The following is an 18249-nucleotide window of genomic DNA, read 5'->3' on the forward strand; positions in this document are numbered from 1 at the left end:
ACTAGAGTACTAGGGAACACCATTGAGAATTATGTAGGCGGTACTACCATGGCTCCACTGAGATTACTAGGCGACTCTAAGATATACAAAAGTAGCTTTTAAAATACGCATGTTTAAGCTCTGTTCTCTTCACCTTATTTTCACTTATTTCAGATATGATAAGATAAAATAGGATAAAATAAGGGCCAATAAGATAAGATAAGTTCAAGGCCAATAAGATAAGATAAGATAAGATAAAATAAGATAAGTTCAGGGTCAATAAGAATAGTTCAGGGCCAATAAGATAAGATAAAATAAGATAAGTTCAGGGCCAATAAGATAAGATAAGATAAGATAAGGGTCAATAAGTTCAGATAAGATAAGGGTCAATAAGTTCAGATAAGATAAGATAAGGGTCAATAAGTTCAGATAAGATAAGATAAGGGTCAATAAGATAAGATAAGATAAAATAAGATAAGTTCAGGCCAATAAGATAAGATAAGTGAAATTCAGGTGAAGAGAACATTACCTTAGAGACGTCCATATATCAGGAGTGCATTGGAACCAAGCAATGCCTTGGCCTAATGGAAAATATTTCACCTTTCAACCAAAAGGCTGCGTGTGTTCAATCCCCCACTAAGAAAACTTTGAGGGAGGGTTTCCTTTACCATTCCTCACTCTCAGAGTGTCTAGTCTGTTAACTCGTGCGAGTTGACTCGTGCGGAATTCTGATCCGATAATGACACTTCATCTTACCTTAAAAAAAAAAAAATCAAGAGCGGAGAAACTTGTCTTAGTTTGTGGAGTGAGGTGTTTAAACACCAAGCGTTGTCCGTAATTGTAGGTGTATATCTTAATATGTCGTTGCCAGTCATTTGCAAACTTAATCCAATTTTGTGATTTTATTGTCTTCGAATTTGTTTTTTATTACGGAGTATCAAATTCACTAACCTCCAATTTTATTTTATTTTATTTTATTTTTACTACTTTGATCGATTTCCGCGTACACCTTCATAAATAGAAATAGAAATTAGACAAAAATAAGAAAAAAACACTATATAGTTGCGTGGAAAATAGGAAATATGATTTAAAAGGAGTAGTCGAAAATGGAGGAGTATCATGTGACGAAAAGAGTCAAAAACAAAGTTATGATGGAATTAGAAGTGGGACTCGATAGAGCATTATTTGTGGGCCCCACTCCCATCCTCTCCGCGTTACTGAAATACTGGGATGTCGGTGTTTCGTATGTTTCTTCTCAAATTCTAAAAGTCTGCCTCTCTTTACTCAAATTCAATATTACTTCCCTTTAGACAAAAATTGTTCACATTGCTAGATAATACTTTGTACTTCCTAATAAATGAACCTCCATTTCATTCCCTGCCACATCTAAATAATGGACAAAGCTACTATCTTCTGCTGAAAATTATTAGGTATATTTGAATGCACCGTGCATACAAGGATATTTTAAAGCTGATTGATGGTCTCTGTTACACTTTCTCCTCAAATTAAAGGAAAAATGTGAAAGAGTACACGGTGCACCCAGGTGACCAGGTGCACCTAGCACTTGTAACTAAAGATGGTGGTGGCCTGGGCTGGCACGAGGCTCAATCCGGCACGAAAAATGTCCGACCAAACACGGGTACGAAAAAAGCACGACCCGACACGAGCACGAAGTCGTGGGGCTTGGGGTGGGCTTGAGCCTCATTTTTTGGAAAAAGCGCGACAAGGCACAACACGACTCGAACCGGCACGACAAAATACGTTAAATTTAGTAGAATTAGGCTTAGATACGACGTCCCATGGGCTGGTGCTTGGGCCATGTTTTGAACTTTTTAGCCCAACCTGTTTGGCCCATAACCCGTGGGTTCGACCAGAATCCCAACCCGGGCCATAACCATCTTTACTTGTACCCCCTATTTTTCAAGGAGTTATATGGTGACTGGCGTTGGAAAAATGAATGTTGATACCGATATAAATTATAGACGAAGAGATGATATTACTTGATTGTATATCTCGTAAGAATAGTGTTGCGATATGGTATGGAGATTACTGTCTTAGAAGCGAATTTCGCTACCATATCGGGCTACTGGTGCAGGCTAATAGTGACGAACGCCTCGAAAGTTAACAACTTAACACAAAATCTCTGAATTCTACACCCCGAACTCAAATGTTGGAATTGCTGAAAAACTATCCAGATCTCGAATAAGGGTTTTTATTTGGGGTTTTTTAGTCTCTCCATAAATCTGAATAATATATCTCACATGAAAACAATAAAAAGGGGAATATTTATATGTTTTACGAGAAAGGAAACAAAACACAGTGGCTTCAAGTCCTACATGTCTACTGGTATAGTTACCCGAGCCTAACACAAAAATCTCTGGATGCATTATTATTTCCAACAATCCCCCTAATGCATAAAGACATGCGATCGATCTAGTAATTTGAGTAGTAAATGAAAGGTTTTGTACTTAAAAGTAATATCCAAAGGGTTGAACTAATACATACTCCGTAGTGGATTGATGTTCATCGTTAGAGAGTATCCAGAGGATAAAACTTATATATTACAGAAAGATGTTCTTTTCTTCTATATATAAACTTTTCTTCTAAAGTAGGATTAGAAAACCAAAAATTACCATAATCTTTCACTTTCTAAAAAGATAAACTTCTCGTAATTTTGCATTTTAACCAAACAAATAAGGAGTACACAATTATTCAGCTTTAAAGCCTAATATCGGATGGAGAAATGACCTACCCTTTAGTTTAGTACACCGTATAAATTCTATTATTGTTGTTTTTGTAGTTTTGTAGATACCGTCGGTGAGCCGTACTGACTTTCTATGGGAATGCGAAGCACATCACGGGTTCTGATTTTCAGGCAGCTAAAATGATAACATTGGTACCCGCAAACTACTTACTTAATCTACAAACTATAGTGTGTTTTAAGGCCAAAACATAACATAATTCAAGCTCCTCTCTATAAAATATTATACTCCGTATAAAATTACAATTAAATCCGAATAATAATAAAAAACTCATAAATTAGATTTTTTTAAGAAATTGATAAAAATTATTTAAAATGACATCTTTCCATCCCGATTCTCATATTCATTAACCTGTTTTAGGATCCATAAGTGCAATGGAATATTATGTTTCTTAAGTTGACGACTCATGAGTCATGACCTTTCGAGTCGAATTGAGTTTTAGTTTGACTCGTTAAATACATTTATTGTGCATCCGAATAAATTAGGCTTAAACAAGACGACCCGTAAGCTTGGGCCTTGTTTTGAAATTTTCAACCCAGCTCGGCCTGATGCCGAGTTGTTTGGCGTGGCCCATGGGCTTCACCCCGAAGCTTAACCCGACCTGACCCACAACCGTATTTACTTGACGACCTTGACACATTTGAAATCATCTAAAATTACTGACTTCTATTGTATTTTAACTTATCAATAAGTTGATTGAGTTCAATTTAAAACTATAAATTTCCCCTCGTGAGGAGGGTCTCCTAGTGCTTTTCCTTTTCTTCTTACCTTGTAAAAAAAAGAAAAAAAAATAATTTAAAACTATAAATATGTTTAGTTAAGTTCAATTCAAAGAACTTTCAAAAATAGTATTTCCGATCCGAAATGTCTGTCTGCTGTAGTAGAGGATCTTAAAATTGTCGTAACCAAAGGTATGCATTGTCACTTTGGAGAGATCGAACATATATATATATAGCTCATGATGACATAGTATTTGGCTAAGAATCCATGATAGTACTTTTCTGAACATACATGACATAAAAATTGAGCTAAGAATCCATTATCGTTATCTCTAAAGACAATGGGATGCAACCAACCTAATTCCCACTCGTAGTTAAAAACAAAGGATAGATCAAATTTTTAATTTGTTGTTGATTAATCATATTTCTTGCTCTCTGACTTTGACTTTGACTTTACAACTTTGTAGTTTAGTCTTGTTGTAGACTTGTACCCAAATTTGCAGTTGCACGAGTTTTATGTTTTTTTTTTAATTCAAATTTTCATGATCAATTTGTAAGTGACGTGGCCACTAAAACTATGATCATGACCTGGTAAATTGGTAATACTACCGACGTACGGAGTACTCAATTATCCACAAATTGTGCCAAGAGCCAACCTAGCTAGCTACCCTTTTAACCTACCATTTATGTGAAATTGTGACTTGTGAGTTGTAGTACTCATCAACCATTTCGTGGCCTATGGACAATGACGTATGTACAATGAACATGATGTACGTATAATTAACCCTCTTTCGACTTTTTTTGTTTAAAGAGGTAATCAAAACCTCATAAACTAAACTGGTCGTTTTACAAAAAGTAGCAAAAGCAGCACATAGCCAACCTCAAAAACCAGTAAACATAGCCATGGCTGAGGATAATAATTAGCCTAAATAGTTTAGCATTAAACAAATCCAAAATAGGTGAAGTTAGAGCAGTTAGCATTATATTCAATTCACAGTACTTTCATCCTGACCATTACCACTTCCACAACGCCATTACGTTTACTATAAATCACATTTGAACATAAAAATGAAAGTAGAACTCTCTTTAGATTTTCAAGTCCACTTCCACAACGCCATTACATCTACTATAAATCACATTTGAACATCAGAAACGAAAGTAGAACTCTCTTTCGATATTTTAGTCCACTTCCACACCCCATTTTCTTATTAGAACACCTAAACTATCAAAATAAAGAGTTTAGACACTTTCATATACTATATTTTCCCCCATCATACAAATCCAATCATCAAAACATCCTTTTAACAATCATGAGCATCCTCTAATATATGAATCATGAGCTAATCACATCATTACCAATAAAATTCCATTAATTTCTTCCTTTTTTGTAATGGAATGAGATACTTTGTGGTATTAGTCTTGGTTTCACATTTTCCACTAACAAATCCAGGATGGCATAATAATAAGAATAAGCAAACTCTATTATATCTAAGATATCGACAGTGGGAGACAAATCTTGTGGTTGGAAAGAATTAGAATATTGGGTAGGCAAGTAGGGAACTCAATAAAATAATTACATAGTTTTAGTTTCAAAAATTATTCAATTATTTGTTTTGTTCAGATTTTCACCAAAAAATAATTTTAATCTGGCTAGTTATTATTGTATATATATAATGCAAGTTGTTGGTATCCAATCGCAAGAGAATCTTGTAATCTTGATCCAATGTTTTGACTTGTTAAGCTAGAATATATTAATTATGCCATTACTACTAAATTAGCTTAATTAGCTAACCACTGTTCCACTAACTAGATAGTTTACTAATTATATCACCACTTGGCCGTGCGAATAAGTCAACACCTTTCATCAGATTTAGTATGGAGTAATACCGGTTTACCCTTTTATGTCAGGTCTATCGAGAAGCTAACCTTGTAACAGATTATGATGCATCAATTAGTCACTACATTGCGACACACTAACGGTTTCATCTATAATTTCATTTTTCAGGTGGTAAAAATACAAGTTTTAATTTTTTTAGGTCGTAAAATACAAGTTTTAGTTTTTAGGTGGTAATTTTTTTTCGATTTTTTAAGGTTTTAGGTGGTAAAAATATTTTTTCAATAATTATATACTCGGTATAATACATCTAAAAAAATAGAAGTGTTTGTGTGAACAATTTTTTATTTTAATAGGTACTCCGTAAGAAAAATAGACCTTACTAAACCAACACCTATTACATATTAAGTCAGCCCAACTACACATATTTTTGCTTGAGCCACTTCAAAACATTTCATATCTGCTGTGACTTACTACCTTCGTTTCTGAAAGTTCTTTACGCATTGGAAAATGTGTCCAAAGTATAAAAACTTTGACTGTAAATTCTTACCATTATATATATATCAAAACGTTACATGTAAGATCTTGTTAGACTGGTCTCGGGATGTATTTTCATAATATTTCACATACGAAATTGGATATATCAGTAGTTAAATACTGCATTGGAATTAGTGCAAATAATAACTGCAAAGATCTTTTTAAAACAGAGATAATACAAATCACAAGATAAATTTCCCACCATTTTCGAGCTTCAATTGCGAAGCTCCTTGTAATATCCTCGAGCTCAAATCGTTTCATCACAATCCAAAATAGCCGAACTTATATTCAATGATATGAACTTTAGCCCATCAACTATCATATTCAATTCATTGGCACCAACACAACATTAATACAAAATTAAATATCCAAAAATTGAGTGCTTTATACAACTAGTAGCACCATAGCCACTGTGGCCAACATAGTTTGGAAAAAATGATTGATTTGCGAGCATATATATATATAACAACACTATATGCTTTGTCTTAATCAGGGGCTTCAATGACATAACAATTATAGGACCCTGTCCAATTTCTCAAATGAGGCCGCTATCCAATTAATAAAAATTGAATAAAAAAGAACTTGTTAGGAATCTAACCCAAGACCTCTGGAAAGACACAACATCACCTTAACCACTACTCCGATTTAATTTTTTATTTATATTTAGGAAACTAATTATTTCCACCGTTCTTGAATATTAGTTATATTTAGAATCTTGACACTATTTACAATGAAAGAGAATCTTCTAATTTATTTTTCAATACATATTTTAAAGTATATTCATGTGAGATCTTGTTTTATTTGTCTCAAATATATAGTTTCACAGTATCAATTTTTTATATTTTTTTTAAGAAAACGTATTTGGAGTATTTACAGTTAAATATTGAGTTAAAACAAGTAAAAAAGTCAAAATGAGACTAATATTTAAGAACAGAAGAATTACAATGTATTTAGAACTTTATTTCCTCACTCACCCCGAGCCACCCAGAACCGCGCCATGGATTGGAATAATCGAACTCTACCTCTTTATTAGTTGTCCACTAATTGCTCCCTAGTCGATTCATTCTCCTAAAACCCCCCCCCCCCCCCCCCCCCCCCCCCTCAAGATTTTGACCAGAGATGGTCCTATTCAATAAAGGAAAAGGGGAACATTATCGATAATATAGCATGTGAATTATTAGTATTATGAGCATGTGGAATTGCATCACCATTCAGCAACAAACCAAACCACAAAATGATGTTAAAACCAATAACTACATATGTTTCATCAACAACCCGGCATGTGAAGAAAAATGCACCATAACAATTTCAATATGATCACATCATTCATAAATTCAAAGGGAATTGTAACAACTCATATCGATAGAGACGTTAATCGAGCTTGCTTGGTGGATTTGATGGGAAACTCATCAGTTTGAATCACATCAAGTATACTGTTTTTGAGTGCGGATAGACCTGATCAACATGAGCCCGCCCCGGCCCGTTTTTTGTGGGTGTAGGCAGAATTTCTCAGTCCGTTTCCAGGCCTGGCCCGAAAGTTCAAATTTTTTTTTTAATAAAAAAAACGGGTTTGGACAACGTAAAACTACACCTTTTAGTTATAAATTTGCCCGGTTCAAAAATGTCCAAAAAGCCCGATATTTTTAGCCCGAAATAACGGGTTTGGCACAATTTTTTGGCCCGAATCTTGACATGGCCCGACATAACAGGCTGATTTAAATGCCTCGGCCTGGCCCGAACCCAGCCCACCATTTGGTCAGGTCTAGGTGCGGAGTTCCCTTACCATTTGTCCATTTCCCCTGCATTGAGCTGTGTAATTGGGCTGACTAACTTAACATATATGGTGGTTTAATAGTGTTATTTTTCTTACCATTAAAAAAGTTGGATAGATACGAATTTCCACCATGGACTAGCTAAGCTAGTTTTGTCTATTGGGCCCCACTTACCATTATAAACCTTAGCTTAGTGTTTGTTTAACCAATTATAAATTATCAATTATCCTTTCAAGATTGTGATGTTTTTGGAACCATCTTTTGCTGCTTAAATACAAAGTACGAAATAGTATAACTTTACCCAACTTCTGGATGGTTTCCAAAGAGATAAAAATGAGTACATCTTGATCTTGTGCAATGCTACATAGGATTGGACTTATATGAACCTAACCCCACTTTAATTGACTAATTGATCCTAGGTTTTATTTCCTTGAGTTTATAAAACAGAGTTTCCTTTTGGGACCTTTTAAGTTTAACTTCCAAATAAGATCAAATAATGTCCCAATTTTGGAGATCAACATTGTTTAGTTTCATATATGATTCAAGTATCTAATGAGGTTTTGATCCAGTGATAAAAAGTGATGGTATATTTATTGATGGTATATGTAGAAATATACGAAAATTTACAAGTTTGGGTATAAATATTAATCGAATACATCTAGAAATTTAGAAGTTGAGCATAATAAATAATTACAAAAAAGTTACTCTTCTTTGCAACAAAAAGTTGAACCGATAAAAAACATCACTTGTTGCATATTTTGCTCAACCATTAATGTTTTGTGTGTAAATGTACAAAATCTTGAGTTAACCTAAAAGAATACTGTAAATTCCTTCAAAAAAAAAACAGAATACTGTAATACGAAGGCGTAGTAGAGACTAGAGAATACTCCCTCCGTCCTGGAATACTTGACCTGTTTTCCTTATCGGGCCGTCCCTTAATACTTGACCTGTTTCTAAAAATGGAAATATTCTAACAATATTATATTATTTCTCACTCCACCCCTATTAACCCACCTACCACCTACTCCGTACAAAAAATAATTAAAAATTCAACCCCTACTCTCCCCCAACCTTACCTCTTAACCCACCTCCCACTAACTACATTAAAATAATACCCCACTATCAACTACTACCTATTAAATTAAATAAGTCAATTCAAGTCCCTTAAACTCTGTGCCGGTCAAACCGGGTCGAGTATTCCGGTACGAAGAAGGAAGTAAGAAATTTGCAAAATATAGTGTCAAGTTCTTCTGCAGACAAGGGTAAATTATTCCTAGAGAAAAGTACGAAACAGGCCCAACTAACAAATGGGGTAGAATACTTACATTCTATTCTCATTTAAGTAGGAGGGCCAGGGAAAAGAAAGCCCAAAGGCCCATAACTGTTAAATTTTTAGCCAGATACAACTACAAAAGTTCGCAAGTCAGAATATCAAAATTCTGTTTTTTTTGTTTTGTTTCGCAAATTACAACCTGAAAAGTCACCCGATATTTAAAACTACAATCTCGAGTCAGATTCCAGAAACAGAGACTGAAAGTGAATGCATATGTTGGGCCCTGTTGGCCGTGTACTAGTGTACTACAACAAAATTGCACCCGAGAGGCTAAGAAGTAAGAACATACATGAGATAATATTTTTTATACTCTATAAATAAACACTCATTTTGATATACTCCCTCCGTCTCTTTTTGTTCTTTACGTTTTCCTTTTTGGGTGTTTCAAAATGTTCTTTACATTTCCTTTTATATATTATCACATAAATGTCTTATTATTCTATCAAAATCTGTGTCCAATAATTACTTTAACCAATTAAATTCATTTAGTCATTTAATTTCTCACACTTTTCCATTGGGACATTAAATCTTTCTCATATTTTCAATATCAGAATTTTAATAAAAGTGAAAACATTATAAATAAACGTAATTTGTCTTGTTTAAATAAAAAAAATAGAGGAATCTCACACACATTAATTAATTGTTAAAATGCATGAAAAATATCAAACGTAAAGAACAAAAAGAGACAGAGGGAGTAGTTTTTAATTTCATTTATTTATTTTGAAACGATAAGAAATAGGGATGAACTTTTATTTTTGTTCATGGTTAAAAAAAATGAAATGTGCCATTGTTCATGAAGACGATGTGGATGAGTGGAAAAATTAGAAAGTGTGATGAACATTGTTCGTTGATAATATGCTCTAAGGTCCACATTAATAGAAAACGAAACACATAAAAAAATTACGCACCTTATGAATACTTCAGCACTGCCAACATCTCATCATGGAGAGAACAGAGAACAGAGAACAGAGAACAATTAATTCATCTTCTCCACTTCTCTCCTTCAACAGTCAACAACTTCGTCCTTGGCTCTAGCCTCCGATTGTTTTCAAAGAATGTTGGTTAGCTCCATTTGCTTCGATGTCATTTCTGTTAGAATATATGGCAATATATATTCTCATTAATTGTAAATATTTCCGTTATTTACAATTAATGAGAATTACAATTAATGAGAATATATTGCGATATATTCTAACAATTTCTTCTAACATAATTCAATGCATCTTCCATTCTCCCTTGGTCAAACGCCCATGGATCATAACCGTGTAAGATCGTGGATCAGGTCCCATACCGTCTCTCAACATTTCATCCCAAGTTGATTGAACCAATTCATATACAACTTCAGTAGCAAATTATACATATCTCTTGTCATCAGGCATCCATTTGATTTCATTCTTTCGAGCAAACTCTGAACTTTATAGGGTCTCTTAGTACATGTCAACAAGTCCTACAATTTGGGGAATGTTTCCCTTCTTCTGCTCCATTTCATCCTTTGAATCTTACACAAGTACTTAATAAGACAGTAGTAAGTAACTACATCAGGCTCACAGTCTTTCTCATTTATCTCACGCAGTGTCCTAATGGCAACCCGTCAATGATATTGTAGCGAATTGCCACGTCCAGGGTGCAACCCTTCTCCCACACAGCATGTAACAACTTCATCGCTGTACCGATTTTCCCGGACTTGCATAGTGTGTTATGAAAATCCCATATGTCATTTTCCATGAAAACATTTTACACCAAACCAAATGGAGCCTAAATGAACAAAAATTCAGCAGCCTGCCTCAACGTACGTGTTTGTACCGGCAAAAAGATATCAGAGGCATTTGGAAAGCCATTAAATCAAGTTGAAGCCATACTGCCTCCTCTTTTGAAAAAGTCAATTGCATCATCTATCTTATGAGCAGCAGCATACCTATGAACATTGAACAACAATCCCATATGATCTCTCATTCGTGTTTCCTCTCTTGGACATTTCATCAAACATTCGATTGAGTTCATTAAACTGCTTAGCCTTGCCCAATATCCCAAGCAGTTTATTGTAAGCCCTAGATCCTGACAAATACACACTTGGATTCTTAGACACCCGTCTGAGAACTGAATGCCAGTTTCCAATCTGAATGAAATCATTTAAGCATATCGATCAAGCACCAAATCCTCACTTAGAGATAGTCCACAATTATCAAGAGCACAAACAAGATCTTGATTTGAGCTATTTTTTTGAGAATTCTTTCAGCAAATTTTGAACAACGAGAACAGTCGTATCAATGTGCATAGGTTGCTCTTCATAATTCTTATGTAGTTCATGGAACTCTATTTTCCACCTACTGATTTCCAACATGGAAAACACACGCATTTTAGACCACAAGCAACATGCAGGTATCTATAAAAAACGATCAGGGTACAGATAATTGAATCAGACTCTTCACAGTACTAAACTTCTACATGACTTACCAATTAACTAAACTATAACCAAACATGTCATGGGTATACAAAAAGTATAGTTGCAAACTGTTAGTGCTGCAGGGGAAATTTCAGTAGACTCCTGCTTTATAAATTATGCTTTCAATTGTTTTTTCATTCCTGTTTTCTAAATGAAATACTCCGTATATCTACGGAGAACAAATAGACAACCAATGTAGTATTCCTTCCCAAAATAAGTCCAAACTTTTTGTGTCAAATCTAGTTAACATTCATCTTTATTCAAACATATACTTCTGCTGTCCCATATCGATTACATTAGGGTTTTAAAACGCGTCTGTCAAGATAAGAATAACTGCGAAGAAGCACTTTGCAAGCAATGTGAATGGTTTATGCAAATCGTGGCCTAAAATCACAGACGTATTCAGCTAAAAATCATTCATGATATGCTGATGTTCCGAAGATAAATTTCATAATCCACATAGGAGTACTCAAATTAGCAAGTTCTCTATACCTTTACACGAAATCCTTGTAACATTTTCCTGATGTAGTACTTAATTACGAGTCTGAGGGAGTATTAGTTTACGAAGCAACGGACACTGATGCTACACATATCAAGCCTCGACAATACTTTCACAGGAGAATCTTGTATGAACACATCACTTACAGGAAGAATTCAACAATTATTGTAATTGGACAAGATTATCAAGGTCTAAATGCAATGGCGGATTGAGGAATTTTGTAATGGGGGTCCAAAATAACTTATGAGTTATAACTTCATATCACAAAAAACTATGATGAACATGATGATTAAGACACAGAAACATACTAGCTCTTAAAAGAAATTCTTCAATAGGGGATAATCTAATACCTAAATTCAAATTACAATTCTCAATGCGGTTCATGATTAATCAACAGTCACATAATCAAATTAGAAGCTGTTAAAATCAGTCATAGGACAATAGTTCAATTCCTTAACCCTAGGTTTAAACTACGACAATCAAAACAAAAATAGTCGAATTGGTACTAATCAAATTCACAAACTCTGCAATTCAAACCTTCAAATTGAGATTAAGTAGCAAACTCTTGAAAGTGAAATTTCGAATTACCTTGCATAAATTGATTATTTGTAAAACACCAGGAACTCAGGAAGTAGGATGAAAAAATACCAGAATCTCTCTCCTGCGCGTTTCACGGTCACCGCCATTGATGGTATGTTAGCAAATAGCAATAATCTGAAAGGAAAGATGGTGATAATTGGAGGATTGAAAGACGAGAGATTAAATGAGGGGGAAACAGAAATGGCGACGGTGGTTTCTGCGGTGGTCTGGCCCAGTGGTGGCGACGGTGGTTGCTGCAGTGGTCTAGTCGGGTTGGAAGGAACCCAGGAAGGAATTGGAGAAAAGAGGGCCTACTATGGGCTGTAGCGCATGTAGGCCTGTATCAAATACTCTCTCAAGCAAAATGAGTTTGGGCCTTTTTTATTTTGTTTGGGCCAGAAGTTGAGGTTTGTGTCAATTTTCATTTTCCACAACAAAACTTTTACTGAAATTTGGCTCTTGTTGATTAATACTCTCCCCGTCCTTACAAAATTGCCCAAATCACAATTTTCACTTTATTAAATTAAAGTTAAAATAAAAGGAAGTGGGTTAGTAATCTTGTCTTTTTGCTAAATTAAATAGTCGTGTGTGAGAGGGGTCATGTAAGAACCACATACTATAAATAGTATAGGGCAAACTAAAATAGATGAACTGAGATGGAATTTGGGACAATATTTTAGAGGGAGTAATAGGTAAGTAAATAAGTATGCACGCTTGTCAAACTTGCCGATCAAGTCGAGTTGGGAAGTATTGAGTTCAAGTCAATATGTTTTAGGTTTGCAAATTGCAACAATACTTGTTCAGAATCCAAAATGTTTCAGTTCCGAACTTCCGATAGACCCCACCTAATGAGTAAAATGATTTTAAAAAAATCATATTTCATTTTTGAATACGAATACGAAGGTTTCTAGTCGTGCTTATTCTAATTTACAGGAGAGGCTAAAAAAGAACTAATTTCCGTTTCCAACAACGATGTTCTAAGATGTGTCGAGCCCTTTAAGCCCTAAAGAAGATACTCACCCGCTAACCTCGAATCGAATAAATAATAAGAACTAATGATCATCCTCTAGCAAGTTGTACTTAAAGCTAACATATACTACTTCTTTAACTTTAAAAAGATTATGACATTAGACATGGATAGCCCATTAAAAAGTAGCAAAACCATACATGCGTTTACAAAAAGTCCTTTTCTACCCAAGTCAAAGCAAAAAGCTAGGAAGTCCTTTTCGAGAGTGAAAGGGAGCTTATTAGTTCTTATGAAATCAATCAAGAGAATGTTTAAAGAAAAGCAATGCAAAAACAGTACTTGCTCTTACAAAGTTACAAAACGCTCCAATTCAAAATAATCTCCAATAATAATAAATCCAACGTTTTAAAACTTTAAAGGGAAAAAGCTAAGGGCAGGAATGATGTAGGGTATACCCTAATGTTTAGAGGGGAGTCCCATTTAACTGAGCTGTGATACAGCTCTTAAGGTCTCCTAAAAAATTCTTAGTTATAATTGAAATCTTTACAATTGTGTTTGTACTCCATGATCGAACTGGCAGCACCTCTCCACGTGGGGTCAGTATTAAGCCTTTCAAGATTATGAGCTGGTTTTCCTCCCCCACTTCCCTTTTCTCACTCCTATATCTATATCTAAAGATGGTCGTGGGCCGGGCCGAGCCCGTGTATGCTTTTAGCTAACATGGGCAGACTCTCGCCAATCCCGCTGGTAATGGCCGAGCCGAATTTTTTTAGAAGGGCGGTCCATGCACGACTCAAGCCCATGTATTGTGTCGTGTTTTTTCCGAAATATGTGGCCTTGACACAACCCATGACCCACCACTTTGTTCCCATGTCAGGTCGTGCTTTTTCCGTGCCCATGCCTTGTTTTTTCGTGTTGGGTTGTACCGTCTTTTTTTCATAATGGGCTGGGTCGTGTTTCGGGCCAGCTCGGCTTAGTGTCGTCTTTAACTATGTTATAACAGAAGTAAGAACGACAATTAAAAAAAGTAAATAAAGAACACATAAATTTAACCTGGTTCATTAACAATGTGTTAGCTACGTTCACATGCAGAGGAAATGAAAGCTTTATTGATCTTGAAGAATACATAATTCATAATACAACTCGGTTTTGATCTAAAGAGTTTATATAGTACTCTCTAGACAAAACCTGGAAATAGACCCAAAACAGATAACTCTAGTACAAATAACGTATACCGTAAAGTTCGGGTACATCGCATCTGAAACCCCACTCGCTGACCGGGCATCGAGATCCCTGTGGTGGGACGTCGCAGTAAGGGACTCGACCAATTTGAAGCATATTCTAACAAACTACACATTTCGCGACACCATAACTGTCACGCTAATTGACTAACAGTCTAACGGTTACACAACTAATATGGAGCAAACAATTTATTCGTAACTAGTTTTCTATCAAACTGCCTGATATTTACTTAACTGTTATCCTATACTCGGTCAATAATATGTAAACTTTTTTTTTTTTTGACAAATATGTCAACCATTTAGGAGGTGAGTAGCATGACATATTTGGCAAAAAAGTGTTAACACTATGATGTACTACGAGTTGTTGATTAGATTCCTTGAGAAGTAATGTATTATTAACGCAATGAAGTTAGGAAGTCTAGTGAATTATTCATGGGGTTCCATTAAGATTAGCTAGCTAGCTGAAGAATAAGTTTGGCTGTTATTAACTAATTAAGGAATGAATTAGCTACTATATGGATATTATTATATATTAATAGGCTGTATAAAGTATACTTTGTATTATACAAAACATTTTTGGTGCTTCAAACTACTTCTGCCGTCCAATGATGTATCGCATGTTTTTAGCCTATGGTGGGATTTAACAAATGAAATATCCCAAATGTTAATCTGTTATTATGTCGTCATTTCTTTTGGTGATGTTGAGACTTATTTGGTTTATATATTTATTTATTTTGGCAAGAGGATAACGAAATAACACAACTATTTGACGAACAAATTTGTGTCTATTAAAAAAGAACAGAGAAAGTACTACGTATGTGATTAGTATTTCTAATATAATGTCGATCATAATGTGAAATTGTGAAGTTAGTAAGAAGCTCTATGAGAAACTTGGTTGTTGATCGATTTGGTAAAATACAAAAAACGTTTTATGTAAAAGACAACTTCTTACCAAATAGTTTACTTTCTAGTCAAATACTCCTACGTACGTACTTTGTAGTTACACATTGTGATTAAATAGTTATGTTCAATTAATTACAACCAATCATATACTTTCTAATTATACATACTTTCTAATCAAATACGGAGTATTTCGTAGTTACAATTTATTTTTGTATAATTATATTTTTTATTGCTGACATCAGTACTCCTAAATATGCGTATGGTGATCTCATAGAACACCTAGCCTTTAGTAAATTGGTCAATATTGGTGTATATGTAAGCTAGCTTGATGACATTGTCAAGTTATTAAATGCAGTTGGAAGTGCATACTTTGTTTTAATGTGAAGGGAATATTTATAGGATGGAAGTAAGGGCATAATGTTTGGACGTTTGGTTGATCTTTAATTAAAACTGGGATTAGAAGAAATACTTCATATAATATAGCCAAAAAAGTGTGTCATGTGATAATTTTGAGCGAGAAGGTATATGTCACGAAAGCTAGGAAAAATAATCGAAGGTAATCATATAACCATTTAGTATGTTACCTAAATTTAGCATGATAAAATTATACACCCATCAGTGCTATTAATGTTTGATTTAGCTTAATATTTTCAATTTTATCTCTTTTTGTATAGTACGGAGTACAAACTTAGAGACTATATATACGTTGTTAGAATACTAAAATACATAGTACTTTATACGTAAGAGTATCCCACATTAAAGACAGAAGGGATAAACTACGAAAGTACCAAGTTATAAGCTTGATCGAGGAGTTATTCAAAAAATGCATAATGTATGAAATATTAAAAATTCACATAAATATCGTAAGATGGAGTTGGTGATCGTTCGTTATAAAAAAAAAAGACATACTAAGAAGATTTTTGGTTTTTAATTTGAGAATCATTACATGTTTGTATGATTAGTTAGAGGGAGCACTATGTATATGCAGCATATATATGCTGTATGCACCTTTTGTCTCTATTAGATAATCTATCGACCCTAATTAAAAGCATTTAATATTCAAAATTTTAAAAATATTAATAATCAATTATCAAAGCTACATAATTTAAATCACAAAAGTATAATAAAAAGGTTTATTTTGGGATTAAGAAATATTTATAATTTGTCTTGTTGCTAACGAACTAGGTAGATAGAATCATAAGTTACAATAATAATTAGTGATATTTTATCATTCTAATGCAATCTTTAATACGGAACGAAGTCCAAAATTAAAGATTAAAAAAAGTTCAGAAAAACCATTTGATAAATCCTATAGTCGTAACGAGTCATGTGGGTTATAATCATCCTTTCTGTAACAATTCGCACGTCACATGGACCCTTCTAAGTGTTACATGCGAGAGAACGAGTAATTTGGTTTCTTCCGCATTACAAATTGCTAGTTAATTGCACTCACATTCAATGCAGATCTTGAACAGTTTCATGAACGGACAATATAACAATTAAGCAATATAATATGAAATTCATACAATTATATTCAAATTTTAGAGGATCCTAACTATAAATATACTATGGAATTTTTCGCCTGAAGATTGGGCCCATATAGGCCATAACTAAGAACCGTCACTGCTCCAATTAGAGATGCGAATGGGGCGGGCCAGGGGGATGCTGGTTGTCCGAGCTATTTGTAAGTTCGGCAGAATACCAGAGGCACACCCATAGACCGTACGATGGGCCATGCATGGACCCTGCTTGCACATTATATTAGAATTTTGTTACGAGTACGTATAAGGGGTCTGTCCGCACGTTAACCCACTTATTTTTTTTTACCAATGAATCTAAAGATCTTAAAATTGGTAAGGGGACACAATGACCCTATACAATCGCCCCAAACATGACACATAAAGCGGATCATGCATGCACGAGTCTCATTTATAGAAGAAAGGCTCGAGTTCGACAGAACACAAAACCGCCTTGTCCGTTCTAAGCAAGGCTTGTTGAAGCTCGAGACATACGGGCCTACACAACCAGCACGTGCCCAACTCTAACTTACACTGTCAATATTCTTAGTTAGGTGTCTTGTCTTGCATAAGTTGTTTGTATTTACTAGTTATTGTTAAGCAAGTGATCCGAAGTACTCCATAACTAATTAGCAATAACATATATTGTGCGTTTCACTCATCGAAAAGTAAGTTGAGAAGACTTTTCCCAATCCTCGTATCAATGGCTCAATACACATGGATTCCGGCAGGGCTCCTGACTTCCTGTACCCACACTAACCAATTTTTTTTAATGTTCTTTATTTATTTTGCTATACGAGGATAGTGATATCTGTGTTAGTACACATGCACTCTTCCTTTGTTTTTTGAAGGTGATGTTTGTCATTTTCATTTAGGCTTTATTCGACGATGTTAGACTGCTAGTATGAAAAAGAAATGAAACTGATAAGTTATCGCAAACTGAAAAGATAAGGTGTGTAGTTGGATTTGTTTACAAGATAGTATTGTTGTAGTCAATTCGAGTTTTTTTCGGGTCATATACAAGTTCATGTTAGATAATTAGACGGTGTAACTTTCACGTTCTTTTTGTCAAGTAACTTATTGTAAACAATACTTTTCTTCAGCCACATTCATTCATCATTTCATTTAGATCAGACTGTGCTCTTTTTAACTTTACTTGACGGA

The 18249-nt window shown here is 34.6% G+C and overlaps 1 pseudogene; it reads right to left on the bottom strand.

Moving 5' to 3' along the window:
- Positions 1–8290: 8290 nt before the first annotated feature.
- On the bottom strand, positions 8291–11292 carry LOC110785267 (putative pentatricopeptide repeat-containing protein At3g15200; annotated as a pseudogene).
- Positions 11293–18249: the final 6957 nt, after the last annotated feature.

The sequence above is a fragment of the Spinacia oleracea genome, chromosome 2 (assembly GCF_020520425.1).
Source record: "Spinacia oleracea cultivar Varoflay chromosome 2, BTI_SOV_V1, whole genome shotgun sequence".
In the NCBI taxonomy this organism is placed as follows: domain Eukaryota; kingdom Viridiplantae; phylum Streptophyta; class Magnoliopsida; order Caryophyllales; family Amaranthaceae; genus Spinacia; species Spinacia oleracea.